At 45.9% G+C, this 15,763-nt stretch overlaps 1 pseudogene; it reads left to right on the forward strand.

The window, feature by feature from the left end:
- The first annotated feature begins 9,896 nt into the window (after window positions 1–9,896).
- On the forward strand, window positions 9,897–10,415 carry LOC127198764 (ubiquitin-conjugating enzyme E2 variant 1-like; annotated as a pseudogene).
- Window positions 10,416–15,763: the final 5,348 nt, after the last annotated feature.

Raw genomic sequence — 15,763 nt, forward strand, 5'->3', positions numbered from 1 at the left:
TTTGTTTCCTTACAGAAACTCATAGGAATACATTTTAATAGAATTATTTAAATAGCACATATGAAGTCTTTAAAAATTTGACCTTAGGCAAGCCAGTGCTTTGTGCCAACTAATTTGAATGTGTTGGCCATCTGACTGCCACTACAACACAGCTTTTTTTTTTTTTCTTGGCAAAGTGTAAAGTAGCTGTCAAGCTAGCTCTGTCAGTGATAATAAGCATCCAGTTATTACTAAAAGTGGTCCAGGAGAGCAGGCAGTCTTCTGAGAGTCATTCATGGAGCTCTGTGTGCGATAGAGCTGAGCTCAAGGGGAGAGAGGTGAAAACACATATTACTGTTTACCGCTTCTCTGCACAGGGAGCTTGCTGATGTTGCCATTGCCATATTATGGAAGCGGAAACTGGGCCCACAGCCACCAGCTTATAGGTGTCTGGGTTGCCCAGTTCTCTTCTTCAGCATAGGGTGGGATGGCCTTTTCCTGCCCCGCTGATGTCAGTAACATATCATTTCCACGTAGAAGTAGTTTCCTCATTTACAACTGAGGAAAAGCAGTAGGTAGCCTGTGCTCTGCTGGGAGAATCTAACGCAGCATTGTACATGGTATAATAATGTACATAAAGCTACAAGGCACAGCGTGCAGCAAGGGCTTGTTTTCTGCTGTTGTCTTTATGGTAGTGATTGTAGCCTGAGGTTCCGGAGCCTGGTCAGCAGCTCTTGTTACACAACTCTTGTTCAAACTTCTCAGCTATGTATTTCAGGCTCCCCTCTATTCCTGTCCTACTGTCATGGCTCAAGGAAATTGTGAAGTGAGGCCACCTCATTCCCTAATTAGCTCCTGGATTGTGCAGAAGGATGTAAGAAGGTAAGGACAGGAGGCAAGATGTGAAGGGATGGGAGACACTTAGCTTCAAGCCACCAGGTCCAGGAGTGCCCAATCAGGGTGGTGCCTGCCTCTGCTGACCTGAATTAACCCCACAGGCTCCATCCAGTAGGGAGAGCATAGCCACTGGAAGCCAAATGGTTGGCAGCCCTACAATTAGCATTTGTCATTGCTGCTTCCTGTTGTAGGAAGCAGTTCCTATCCATTCAGAGTTGGGTGAAAATACAAGGAGAAAGCAAGCCCTCCCATCCCTCTCACTGAATGCAACAGTCTACACTGGGCAAGATGCATGGTGTCCTGAAGGACAAGAAAAGCAGCAATGGGTGGATTGGTAGTGTGTGTGTTGGGGGAGGGGGAGGGAGATCTAAAATGGAAGCATCACTAACTCCACATTGAGTCTCTTGTTTTCTCCACTTTAGTATCGCCCAGCCTGAACTTAAGCAGAGTTTATGAGCATACCAAGAGCAAAGAGAGCTGAAAATAAAACCTCTTCATTTTCTGGTTCAAGGAAAGAAGAAAGAATTCCTGGGGGTCATACAAAATGAGGGGAGCCCTTGGCTTGTCAACTCTTTTTCCATCTTCTGTTAATGCTACTGTGTGACAATAAGACTACTACCACAATTTTTGAGCCAAATTAGAGTCAAGCTTAGTTAAATACTGGCCAGGATAACAGACTCTGGCCAGGTCCATTCCAGGGTTCCCGGCTAATGGCCATGAGCTACACTGGCCAGGTGCTTATAAAGGCAAACCCACAGGCTATGTACTTCACACCTCCATCCAATCAGGGACAAGCACACATCCTGACACACTTCCTGCGTACATACCTTACACCTACATGTGAGCAAACACAAGCACATTCAGTGCAGTTGGATCAGCCAAACTTGTTATGGAACTAATTGGGTGATGAGGTGGCCTCATTTCACAGTCTCCTTGAGCCAGGGCAGTAGCACCATAGCATGTGGCCTGTTATGCTACATGAACAACAGCCCCCATCATCTCAAGGGGTATCTGTCTTCAGGTGAGGGGCTTATAAATTAGAGGCATTTTTGTCTTATGGATCTCTTAGGCATAGTAATTAAAACTTAAAACATAATGTTGGCTCTCACACTTTCCCATGCCAAGCTCCAGGTGATATCACAGTGGCACTAACAACAGCCAAGATGACAACAGCTACCTAGAGCGTTAGGGTTGGTGACTCTTCCTGTGGACTAGAAAAGCCATAGACTCAAAAGAATGGCATCTCCTTATCAGTTATGACTTGGCATCACTTGGGTTCTGTTTTAGTCCAACTTTCATTACTGTATTAAAATACTTGAGGCAGGCTAACCTTATTATTTTTTAAATTTTCTCTATTTATTTGTGCTTTTATTTGTGAGTTTGCGTAGGTCCCTGTGTGCCCACGCATATGGAGGTCAGACATTGATGCTGGTTGTTTCTCGCCTTATGTTTTGAGACAGGGGGCCTCACTGAACTTGGAGCTCACTGACTGGCTTGGGCTTGCTAGCGACCACACAGCCCAACCTAAGGAGACTGTCCTGTTCTCCCAGTAAGCCAGCCTCCCAGAGTCCTCCTCACCACACGCCTCTCCTCGTGTTGTGGAACCTGGCACTTGCACTGGAGGCATCTTGCTCATCTGGAGGAACGGCCACATGGAGGAGAATGAAAGCAGCCTAGCCCACTCACGGTGTCCAGCTGCAGCAGATGTGGCCAGAGGAGGAGCCTGGTAGAGAGCCAAGGGCGGAGAGGCTACCTGGCAGTGCCAGGCACCCATAGGTTATGAGAGAGGTCAGAGGTCAGGGCAGATCCCAGTGGCCCCTCACAGCGTGCTCATCACACAGTCTGTGGTCCTGGGCTTGTTCCCCAGCCAGAAGAGACAATAGCACAGCTCCCAGCGCAGCCCTGTCCACACACATTGACCACGCCCCCTTCTCTCCAGCTGTTGTCTGTCAGCACAATGTGTCACCTCTGAGGAAAGAACCATGCATTTGCCCACCACTGTGTGTGTGTTTTGTATTTTCTACAGGACACAGGCATGGAGCACAGTGCAGAGAGGATGTGAGGGGAAGTGGAGAGGCAGAAAGCAGTGTAGCCTCTGCAGGCCCCAGGCCAGGAAGCCTCTCTCCTGTTCCCGGACAGCTCCTTGCAGCTGAACATGTACTTGAGAACACTTTGGAGAGCCATGGAGGAGCTAGGTGGCCTCTCAACCAAACGTGTGAGCTAAGCCCTGGCCATTTGTACACTGGCCACCTCCACTGTGTGTGACAGTCTCGGCAAGGTGAGTCAGGGGTGCGTGGCTGTGTGAGCTTCTTGCTCTCTCCACCCCAGCTGTCAGCGCCTTGCCCTCACCTGTTGCTTGTGCCATCTCAGCCTTAGCTTTTTGTTTTGCTTTTTATTGTTGTTGCTTTGTTTTGATTTGTTCTTAGGTCTTTCTGCTCTATACAAGTTACTCAGTTAACCTTTCCACTGGCTTTCTTGTGTTCACCATGGCCTCATCGCCCAGCATTTGAGGTTTCTCATGCTAACTCTGCATCCACTTTTTGGTGTCTCCTCTGTAGCTGCTCTGAAACAGCTGTCCTTAGAGGAGGGTGACGAGCCCTGTGGTGTGACCAGAGAAAAAGCATGGGGTGACAGCAAGTGGCAAGTTCTTCTGTTTCTCGTCTCTGGAGGGAATATTCAAGGGCTGTCCAGGGTCCCACCACTGCTACAGTTACCGAGTTAGTGCAGAGGACACAGGACCTCCATTCTGCTCTTTCTGGGTAGGATTTATATCTAGATTCAGAGGGGAACTTATTTTTAGGTTTTTTGGCCCAACTCTTGGTCCTCCCTGGGCTCTGATTTTTGGTGTGCATGCGCGCGCGTGCGTATGTGTGTGTGTGTGTGTGTGTGTGTGTGTGTGTGTGTGTGTGAATTTTTGGAATTCAGGTGATAATGGCAGGCACGCTGAAACTGGGCTGGGGTTGGGAGAGATCCTATCTGTACCTGGTAGAATAGCAAACACCTGTGGCTGTTGACAGAATCAGCTATGTGGGGGATCCCTCAAGGTGATAGTGGAGCCTCCTACCCTCCTCGCTCTGATCTTACGGAGCTCCAGAGTAGATAGGTGCAGCCACTTTGCCCTGCTGCTGCCCTGATGTAGGTCCTGTATCTTTTCTTCTGTACAAACCATCAGTTTAGTCTCCGGCTTCTTTGTGTGCAGGGAACGGCTCTGTCTGAGACTCTAGTTCTTCCTCTTGGCCACATTCCACCCGTGCATCCTTCACGACGCCCTTTAAGAAGCAGCTTCTGATGGCAGAGGATGAAGAGCTCCCAGCCTCGGTTTCCCTCCCCCTTACACACATCGGTGTGATTGCCGAACCACGAGGTAAGAGCCCGTGCAGTTCCTCAAGACACTGCAGAGTGCATCCCTCCTACAGTTTCATGTTCTCAATACTTCAGATTTTCGCTATGCTAACAGGCGTGCGATGTGTGTCGTAGTTTCCGTTTGCATCTCCCTGTTGGAATTTGACAGACGACTCTTATCCTATGCTATTTCAGCATGTGTCATTCTCAGGCATGTTTCAAGGTTAGGTCATTTGATTTTGTACTGTTGTGTTTTAAGGGTTCTTTGTATATTCGGATAATAGTCGTGTATCTGAAATACCTTTTGCAAATTGCACTTCCCCAGTCTTTACCCTGTCTTCTTGTCCTCTTGACAATGAGTCTGCAGAGCCTGTTTCCGGTTGTGGTGGGAACTTGATTGGGACTGCGCTGAACCTAACGATCAATCTGTTTTGACAATAAACAACGAGCCTTCTAGGTCTCACAAGGAACAAGCTGACAGATAGCAAAGGAGGTATGCTGCTGGCCTAGGAGGGATGGCAGAGTCACATCGTGCATGGCACATGGCATTTCTTCTTTCACTCTTTGTGCAGGTCTGAGTCAAAGGGAACCAAAGGGAGTCATAAGACCTTCCTCTCTCTGTGAGGTTGTCAACACACGTCTCTGCATAGGTGTACTTTGGGGTCTGTGACTCTACCCAACAAGGAGCCTTATTATGATAGGCCTCCTTCCTGGCCAATCAGATCGACTGGTCTTTTCTTCTCCAAAGACCAAGAGAACCGTATTTTCATTGCAGAAACTGAGGCTGCATAACAGTATTGTAGCTATTGCAGAGCCAGTGTGTGCTCCTCCCCAGCTTTGGGTAATGCAGTAGCCAGTCAGTGGCAGCAGACACTCAGACCAGTAGCCTCTCCTTTTTGTCACCACCAGCTATCCACCTACCCCTGTGCTCTCTCCAGGACTCACAGGACTGGGTTCCATCTAGCTCCATCCAAGAGAGGATTTTCCACATTTTCTTCTTAAGTCAAAAATTTCAAGGATAAAATTAGATCGAGATCTGATGTTGCCTAGAAGCTGCCTCCAGAGTGGGTGGCTATGGGCCATTAGTGGCAAAGATAAGTTAAAATAACACTAATAAAATTGGTGATGAGTGTGGGAGACCGGAGCCTTCTTGCTGATTATCTCAGTATCTGGTTATGTCTTTCTGTTTTGCTAATTGCTTCAGGTCACACAGTTATATCTATATTTAAACTAAAGTTTTAATTTTCTCAGTGGAATAAATCCTGATCATCTCTGATGGCTTTTGACAAATGACAGGTGGCCATGTGGTCCAGCTCCTGCTACCCTCTTTGGAACCCACATAGATGCTGTAGGCACAGGGAGCCAGCCCCTCATGTCCGTCTGTTTTCACTCTGCTTGGGCAAAGTGATCTGGAGCTTTCCCTCACTGGACAGCAAGGCCCTTCTTGGCAGCTACTGAGCATGTTCATCTTGTCATTCTAGAGTGTGTGTCCAGGAAACAGCCGTGAAGTCAGAAGATGGAGTTTGGGCACTGAGTGAGAACTTAGGCTTCATATTCACATGCCATTCTATGCAAACCCTGACTTCCGGTGTTAGCTTTTTGTACTTTCCGCCATCAAGACTGGGGCATCCTTCTGCTCCTCAGTTTCTTCATCTGTGAGATGTAGTCGCTGGCATCCACCTTTTCAAAGCAGTTCTTAGAAATGTAAGTTGATGCCCATTTTCTGGTTAATAAAAAACAGCATGTTGGCAGGGGATTGGTGGAGCACACTTTTAATCCCAGCACTCCACAGGCAGAGACAGGTGGATCTCTGTGACTTCAGGGCCAGCCTAGAATACAAAGTGAGTCCAGGACAGCTAGGGCTCTGTTACACAGAGAGACTCTGTCTCAAAAAAAAACCAAAAACCAAGAACCAAACAGCACAAAGCAACATGTTGAGAAGAAAATGCAGCATTTAGCTTGGGCTCTATCATTAATAGTTGCATGACCCTAAAGACTGCTGAGTTCATCGGTGAGTTGAATTCTGTCTTAACAAGAGGTATAAATGGACTAATCTCTAGACTAAGTTGTATGGGTTTCTTTTGTTTTGTTTTGCTTTGCTTTGCTTTGTTTTGTTTTGTTCTTGCAACAGATAGGGTTAGTGCCAGGGTCAAATCTAAGGCCTAGAATTGCATGCTAGGCAAGTACTCTACCACTGAGCTGTTTTCCGGCTCTTAGGGAATGAGAGAGACAGAGGAGAGGGGAAGAGAAAGAGAGACAGAGAGGGAAAGAGAGAGACAGAGACAGAGAGACGGAGAATGTGTCTGTGTCTGTCTCTCTCTGTGTATCTTTCTCTCTGTGGATGTCTGTGTGTGTGCCTGAATGAGTATGTCTCCACTGTGTGTCTGTGTGTGTGTGTGTGTGTTTCTCTGTCTCTCTCTCTCTTTCTCTCTGTATGTCTGTGTGTGTTTCTCTGTCTCTCTCTCTCTCTCTCTCTGTGTGTGTGTGTCTGTGTGTTTCCCTCTCTCTCTCTCTCTGTATGTCTGTGTATGTGTTTCTCTCTGTGTGTGTGTGTGTTTCTCTTTCTCTGTATGTCTGTGTGTGTGTGTTTCTCTCTCTCTCTCTCCCTCTCCCTCTCTCTCTCCTCTCTCTCCTCTCTCTCTCTCTCTCTCTCTCTCTCTCTCTCTCTCTCTCTCTCTCTCTCTCTCTCTGTGTTGGTCCTGCTACACAGCTTAGACTAGCTTTAAGCTCACTCTTCTCCTACTTCAGCCTCTCAAGCCCTATTGCTGCTGTTACAAACTACCACACTGTACTAAGGTCTCTTCTTTGCTGTTTTTTTGTCTCTGTATTTTAGCACTACTAGGAAATAAACCAAGAGCCTGAAGCAGGCTGGGTGAGTATGCTGCAGCTAGGATATAGCCCTAAGCACTAAATGTTAAGATTTATCATCTTCATCATTTTCCTCATCATCATCTAAACTTTATTATAAAAAATCTTGCAAGTGAGTAAAAGCACCACACAACAAAATTAAAAACACTCAAAATCTATACAACTCAATGAACTACACAGTTAGAACAGGCATTCAGAGCAAAGCTATTATTAAATTTTCTAAGTGAAATATCTCTTGCGTGAGGATGTCAGTCTGTGATTTTGCACTAGAGACTTTTCTCATAACTGTGACCAAATCTCTGACTAAAAAAGAAGAAAGGAAGGAAGGGAGGGAGGAAAGGGAAGGAGAGAGAGAGAGAGAGAGAGAGAGAGAGAGAGAGAGAGAGAGAGAGAGAGAGAGAGAAGGAGGGAGAAACTTAATCAAGGAAGGGTTATTTTGGCTCACAGTTCAGAGGATTACAGTCTGTCATGGTTGCGAAAGCATGACACAGGATCATCTTGGTTTGTGTACAGACTAAGAAGCAGAGAATGAAGAATCCCAGTGCTCATCAGGCTTCCCTCTTCCCTCTTTTAATCTCTTCAGAACCCTAGTCCATGGATTGGCATTCCTCACAGTCAAAGTAGGTTTTCCTTCTTCAGCTAATCCTCTGAAAAGAGGCTTACAGACAGACACATCCAGAAGTGTGCTTCATTAGTGCTGCATACTCCAGATGCAAACATCCTGGAGGTGTTTGCATACTCCAGTCAAGTTGACAGATGGAAATTAATCATTACAGGGTTTAAAATAGAGCATCTAGAATGTAGACCATCAGCTTTTCAAGGGCGGAGTTTAGAGGTTGGGGTGGAGGTAGATGCCTCGGTTTCCCTGTTCCACTGAGATCTGCTAGGGAGCATTCAGACTATCACATTCACATGTGTCTTTGCTTTGCCTATGTTGACCAGTGAACAGGCAGAACACGGCAGAACACTGGGATCCAAAAGGGGAAGAAAGTGGGGAAAATCTAATGGAGAAAAAAAAAATTGCAGAAATTAGGCTCTATCCTATGGCCAAGGTACTCCAAATGGTAGAATTAGAAGCAGTTTCTAGGAGCTGCTGCTTCTATCTGTGAGATAAGAAAAGGACAACTCAGAAGGCCAGAATGATGTGCCTGAGTCTCCCCTCCTGAGCCCTGGGATTCCTGTCCCTAGCCACTGAAAGCTACTTCTTTTTCAGCTAGCTGAGACTCCACACACCAAATCTTTTGTGTGTGTTTTGGCCCAAATAAATGTCAGGTCTGGTTTTCTTTAGAAAGCTCCCTTCATGGGTGCTGAGCCTCATGCAGTTTTAATAGAGGAGCGGGTTTCTATTTTCTGGTGCGGTTAGTTGCCATGAACACAAACTTTCATTTTTAATGTAGCATGATTCACAGCAATGCTTGATTTAAAAAAAAAAATGAGAAAGGCTTTTCTGGTTAAAAAAAACTTGCAAGACAAAAACTAAATGACGAGGGGACACAAACATTTCTAAAACATAGATGAGAAGTTGATTTGATATTCGTTCCCTCAAAAGCAGAGCCCACCAGATGACCTAGTGTTTTCATGCAGTTCCTGTGCTTTGTTCTGGATATTTCCTGCACCCCTGGCTTCTGCCTCCACACACCTAGCTCTTCCAAAGCAATTAAGGGCCTGAGTGCACAAGGAGGGAGCTAGTGAAATGGTGAGAGAAGCCCAGGGGCATCTGTTAGTAGAATGTGCACCGCCCTTTGTCCTTTGGGAACACCGAGCTGCAAGACCTGCTCTCCATCCATTCTCAGTTCCTATTCTGTTAACTCAGACCCGAGTCTCTATGCAGGAGTAGGGATCCGCCTTTCAGTCATCTGACCCAGGCACCGGCACCATCTGTGCTCTATTCATGGGGGCCCCAGCTACGAGCAGGAAAGAGCTGAGGGTAGTGTTCCCAGGCTCCCCAAGGATCTCTTTGGAGGCCTCCCAGTGTCCTCTTGGAATACCCGGGAGAGTCCAAATTTATGAATGGTAATTGCATTGCATGCTACGGGCCCAAGAGAATGAGGCTCTGGTCATTATTCCCACTTAGCAGATGGGGAAACTGAGGTAGAATGTGTTAGGGAAGTTGGCAGATGTCCTAAGTCCATTGAAAGAGCAGAACCAGGAAAACAATCTTGACCAGCAACTCTCAACCTTGAGTCTCGACCCTTTGAGGTCAAATGTCCCTTTCATGGGGTCACCTAAGACTTTTGGAAAACACAGATATTTATATTATGATTCATAGCAGTAGAAAATTACAGTTATAAAGTAGCAATGAAAATAATTTTATGGCTGGAGGGGTCACCACAACCTGAGGAACCATACGTTGCACCATTTAGATGGTTGAGATCCACTGATCTAAACTATCTAGTTAAAGTCCATCCTTTCATCCACTGCTGAGGCTGCCTCAAAAATGGCACATCTGAGGTGTCTTTTCACCTGGAACAAGCTTTTCCAGGGAAGAGAGAACAAACAGGACACTAGTAACGAGAGGGGAGATCAGTATATCCATGTTGGACAAATGTTTGCTCCTGTGTATAAGGTTACACATACATCTGTGGCACAACCCAGATGCTCTACTTCTAGTCACACACCCAGAAGAAATCCATGCTTCCAAAAGACACACACAAGGAAAACATGGCATGCGTGCCACCATTTACACCCAAACGCTGAAAACTACCCATGTGCCCATCAACAAAGGATGGGCAAGTTAATCATGGGAGAGCCATATAGTGGTGTGTGACCCACTAGTCAGCAAGGACTAACAAACCACCCATGCAGTAGGGATGAGTCTCACAGTGTTGTGGAGGGTAGGCAGGAAGTGTACCATACGTATCCATGTATACAACCTCGCAAACTCTCAAAGAGTTATGCAAGATGGCAGCCACCGTGGGCTCAGGAGTAAAAGTTCCTTGCAATTTCTAACTGTAAGAAGAACTCAACAAAGACCAGGCGAGACTATGAGATAGCACAATATCTGTAATGATAAAGATATGCTAGGGGTGGACAGGGATAATTATTGGGCCTTTGAGAATGATTAGTGAAAACAATATACAGCTTTAAATACCCAGGAGCCTCACCTTTTGTAAGATTTGTAACAAAATTGATCATAAATGCAGTTAATAGCGCTGAGGGGGTGAGTACTGACCCAAGAGACAGGCCTGTGTTGGCACAGTGGCAGGATTCATATAACATTCCAGTTGTACTGGAAGGATTTCAGTGATTAGTGGGACTAAAGAAAGTAGAAGATCCCTCAGTTATCCAAGGGCCAGTGTTACAGCAGTTACCCATATAGAACCCCATGACTGCCTTTTCCTCCTTGTAATCTAAGAGCTCTTCATTTCCCACAACAGAAACATGCCAAATGCCTCGTAGGCCTCCCTGAAGGAAGCTGCCACTCAAAGGCAGTTGACACACCTGAAATGTCCTATTCCACAATGGATAATTCTGTCCACACTGGTGAACTTTTGTGATCTAGAAAGCATATTTAAACCAGTCACTATTAAGAGTGTGGGGCATGCCTGATGCAACTGTGACCAGACGTGTCATACAGTCACCTTGCTTGGTCTGTCTTCCTTCCTAGCCCTTGAGGTCCCTGTCCCATCCCCCTGCATTGTGGCCTTAGAACAATCATGAAGGCTTCAGATCATTCCCTGTGACACTACTGCTGGGTTTAGAAAGGCTTTCCCTGCACCCTTCCCCCATTTGTTTAATCATAAATGATTTCCCCTTCCAGTCCATTGCTCTGTCCCCACTTTCCTGTCCCTACCCTGCTCCACGTGGCTAGAGCAGAGACTGTGAACCTTCCTTGGCACTGAAGCTGGCCTTCTTTATGCTTCCACCCCCCCCCAGCTTTACCAAGGGCTGTTGATTTTACTTCCTCTTCCCTCTCAAGTCCGCTGTTGTCTGTCACCACCCAACACTCCCTTGCTGTGGACAAAAGTCAGCAGATAAGGTTGTTTTAGTCTGGGGTGACCTACTTTCCCTCCTAGCCAGCCTTGGGACTGATAATTCTCAGGCGCCAGGCCTGTTGTTACCTCCAGTCAATGCCTTTTCAGCTCAGAATTGGCTCTGGAGAGAGAGAGAGAGAGAAGACTCTGAGGACTCAGGCCACACAGCACTCAGAATCCTTGGTGGTCATACCTGGGGAAAGGCCACACAGAGACACCTGCAAGCACTCACGGTCCCAAGTCATTTCCTTTTCCCATAGTGCTTTGCTTTTAATCTTGGCTCTTGGTATTCACCCTGCCCTATGAAAATCTCCTGTGGAAAAGAATAACTGAAAGAAGCCGACCCTGAGCAGATAGACTCAAGGTTTGGGCGCCACCGTTCCTCAGACCTCAGCAGGCACAAGAATAAAGTGAGCGCCAAGCAACCTTGGGATTGGTGAGCCTGGCACCCTGGCATACTTCTCTGCTTCCCACCCTCTTGTGACCATTAGATGCTAAGAACTAGATTCACATTCAGATAAAGACAATTCATTGTGGTAAAGCAAGTAAGTTAGCAAACGGAGCTCGGAGACCGTTCATGCCTTTGGAAGTGAGAGTGTGTCCTCAGGGTGTGGCTAGATGCGGGCGCAAGCAGGCTTCTGGGAATGCTAGTGGAGTTGTATCCATCAGAAGGGCCCTCTAGAGGCATGGGAAGAGCTGGGGAGTGAGCAGGGAAGCTTGCAGCTGGAATGACACCCCCAACCCCCCATCCCTACCCCTGGTGCACAGGGACTCAGCGCCAGCTGCTTTCTTTCTGTCTTCTCAGAGTTCCATGTTCCTCTAGGGCCAGGCTGTGCTGGATGAGGCCTCTGCCTTACTCCTGGAGGTAGATGCTGTGCTTTCTATATTTCCCCATGGGGAAGACAAGAGCCCATGGAATCTTGGTCTGGGCTTACTGCAGACTCCCCTCGGATGATGCTTCCTATTCACTGGCTTGGTCAGCACTAAGGGTCCCGCCTTCATGGTAGAGCTCTCAATTAGCAGGCGTCTCAGACATCTTAGCCAAGTCTTTCTTGTGACTTCTGGATCCCACCCACTACTCTGCACCCTGAGTGCAGTCTCACCTGGCTCCGCATGAACATCTCCAGTGACAGTGGACTTGCTACACTGTACACAGTCCCTTCAACCAAGAGATCTTGAATCCATCAAAGGTGTGCAATTTATGTTTATGTCACTGTGACAGGAACATTAGAGATTTGGTAGGAGCATGGCTTTGATGAAGAGGGACACCCTGAGGAGCCACAGCCCCCTCAGTCTCCCTGCCTGGGCGACACTTTGCTGAGAATGCACTTGTGGATGGAATGATATGAGGCCTGTCTAAAGTACCACTGTGGCTTCTGGCTTTATGGCAGGAAGAAGGCTGGGCAGTATGTGGACAGGTGACAGTGACCAGCATGGTCACTGTGAGCCTTGCAGTCTCAGAACACTAGTAAACCATGAGAGAATATTGAGTACCCCAAAGCTGTTTCCTGAGCAGTAGCTACCAATACTAAAATCAAATGCAGGAACCAGAAAGATGGTTCATCAGTTAAAAGCACCTTACTACTCACGCATAGGACTTGAGTTCAGTTCCCAGGACCCACCTCAACTCCAGGGAGACCTGATGCTTCTGACCTCAGGGCACTCCTGGACTTCCCCCCACACATACATAATTTAGAATAAATCTTTTTTTAAAAGAAAAAATAAACTACATGTTTCTGACACATTTATATGGTAATTTATTTGACTATGCAAATGAATCTATCCACTTTCTAGTTGAAAGACACAAACTGTATGACAGAAGTGGCATTGTTTTTTATTTCCACGTGTCTCTGTATCACTTGGTTTTCAGAAAGATGGGATTCCCATGATATGAAGCCATTGAGAAATGCCACTGCAGACCTAAGTGAAGAAAAGTGAGATGGACTAATATTGTGAATGTAGTTTTACTTTGTTGGTTTTCAAAGGCCCCAGAGTACCGAGGACAGTGTGAGGACCCCTGGTTTGGAGTTTAAGAGAAAGCATATTTAGGGTTTGGACCGATTGTCCAGATTCAGTCTTATTTCCAGCACCTAGAATGTGGCCCACACATTAAGTGTGATCATCCTTGAGGCAGGTACTGAGTGTAATCTTTGACTTTGTCCTAATATTGGACTGATTCCTACAATGGATGCTGCAGGCCCGCGGTGTGTGCCATTCCTGTTTCGCTGTCACAGCGACTCCCATGGAAGAACTGCTGAAGCATGGAGCTTTGCTGTCTAGATCCTGACGTCCTGGTCAATAAACAAATGACTCCATCATTTTGCGCCTTGGGCCTATTTCCCTCTTGCCTCATTTGCCTCTTCTATAAAATGAGGTTCATAAGACTATCTCTCCTCCATGGATTTGCCGTGGGAATTCAGTAAGGCAAAGCTGGAAGGCACTCCTAGTCAACACCCGGCAAACGTTAGCCACTCTCTTGTAATTAACTCTCAGTTAATCTTGGGGTGTTCATACAGTAAGGTGAGATTCAGCAGCACAAATGTCCAAGATAGATGTTCAAAAAAGGGCAACATTTACAGTGTTTAAAACAAATCCAGGGCCGGGCGTGGTGGCGCACGCCTTTAATCCCAGCACTTGGGAGGCAGAGGCAGGTGGATAGCTGTGAGTTCCAGGCCAGCCTGGTCTACAAAGTGAGTCCAGGATGGCCAAGGCTACACAGAGAAGCCCTGTCTCGAAAAACCAAAATCCAAACAAACAAACAAAACAAATCCAGGAAAAGGATGGGGCAGGGAAAAAATAACAGTAAGAATGTCCAAACAGTCACAAGGAATCATACTATTAACTCTACCTCAGAATGCCTATGATACAGGTAAGCCAGGGTCTACATGTGCAGTTTAAGTGAAATTTTCCCATCCGGGATAACAATGCTGCCCCCAAGAACCAAAGCCCATCTAACAAAAACACAAACACCAAGCAGGAGTCAGGAGTCTTTTGAATCAGACTTCTAAAACATTATAGGCAATGGCTACTGCCTTCGTTGTGAAATCATGGATCTTGAAGTAGAACTTAAAACCATCACTTTACTAAACCAGCACAATCCCTAATTACACTCTAAACACCTCTATATCCACTGTGTAGTTCTTGCCACTCATCAAGGAAAATTCTCTTTGCAACGAATAGAGACCATTACAGAAAAGCACAACCAATCAAAATGCAGAGTTGTGGAGTCCAGTCCTAACTGATACATCTACAGTGCAACTCCTGTACCCAAGACTCATTGCAGGGATCACTGCAGAAGGGAGGCATTGTAACAGTCAGAGAATCAGGGACATTTACTGTGAGATTGTGTCTCCTAGAAATGTCAGAAGCTATAGCCGTGAAGTCTCACCAACATGGCTACGTAAACATGAGCTGAACAAGGACAGTGACAACAGACAAGCTAATATAGATGAGGAAGAAAACACACGAGGCAACTAAGGAATGCTGAATGTGGGAGAAATAGTCTTCCCCATGGAAGAGCACATCAACTGGTTATCCAATACCAAATGTCAGCCTTAAAACATACATACATGTAACATTATACAGATTGAGCAGATTATATTTTTATATTTAGAAAAAAATAACACATATAAGTATTAGCAACAATCCACAGAAAATAGGCTATGAATTTGAAAGAGAACAGAGAGGGATATATGGCAGGTATGGAGGGAGGAAAGGGAAAGGGGAAATGATGTAATTATTTATAATCTCAAAAACATTAAAAATATCTTTTCAAAAAGCCAAGAATTAAGAAATACATATTGGAAGGCTGGAAAGATAGCTCAGTTGGTCAAATGCTTGCCTTGCAAGAACAAGAACCTGAATTTCATCCTCATATTCCAGGTAAAGCCACCTGGGTACATTGGCATGGGTTTGGAATTCTAGTACTGAGGAGGTAGAGGCAGCTGGATCCCTGAGGCTCATTGGCCAGCCAGTCCATCCTACTTGGTGAGTTCTTAGCTTATGAGAGACTCTACGGTGGCCTGAGAAACTACATCAAACGCACCTGGACACACACACACACACACACACACACACACACACATACACACACACAGAGTATCCATTGTATGTCTACTTATAAAGCTCTCAAGACTTGTCCATGATTCTGGTGGAGAGCAGAGTAGTGAGTGCCTTTGGAGGAAGAATCGAGAAGGGAGCACACTTGTTTGTTGCTAGTACCAAGGCTGAACTTGAACTCCAGGGCTCAAGCAATCTTTTTACTTCTGCTTCCTCGGTAGCTAGATCTATAGATGCGCACCATTGCACTCAGGCACATATTGCTTTTAACCAAGTATTTGCTTTTTAAACTTCACTTTTTAATTAACCAGCTTGTGTGTGTGTGTGTGTGTGTGTGTGTGTGTGTGTGTGTGTGTGTGTTTCTGTGAGATACCATTGATATTTACCAATGATTTCTTTCTTTGGTTTTCTTTCTTTTCCTTTTTTCTTTTCTTTCTTTGCTGGGTTTAAAGCCAGGTACTCACTCATGTTAGACATGTGTTCTGCCATGAGCTATATCTCAGCCATTAGCCAGTTGTGAGTGGCATTTGTGAGTGCTAACCTGAGAGATCAACCATGTAGAATTATCAAAAGGGTGTTTGGTGTTAATACAAAATAACTCCCTAGATGAGACATCCGGTGAGAGTTTAGACTAGAGTTTATTG

The sequence above is a fragment of the Acomys russatus genome, chromosome 14, assembly GCF_903995435.1.
Source record: "Acomys russatus chromosome 14, mAcoRus1.1, whole genome shotgun sequence".
NCBI lineage: Eukaryota > Metazoa > Chordata > Mammalia > Rodentia > Muridae > Acomys > Acomys russatus.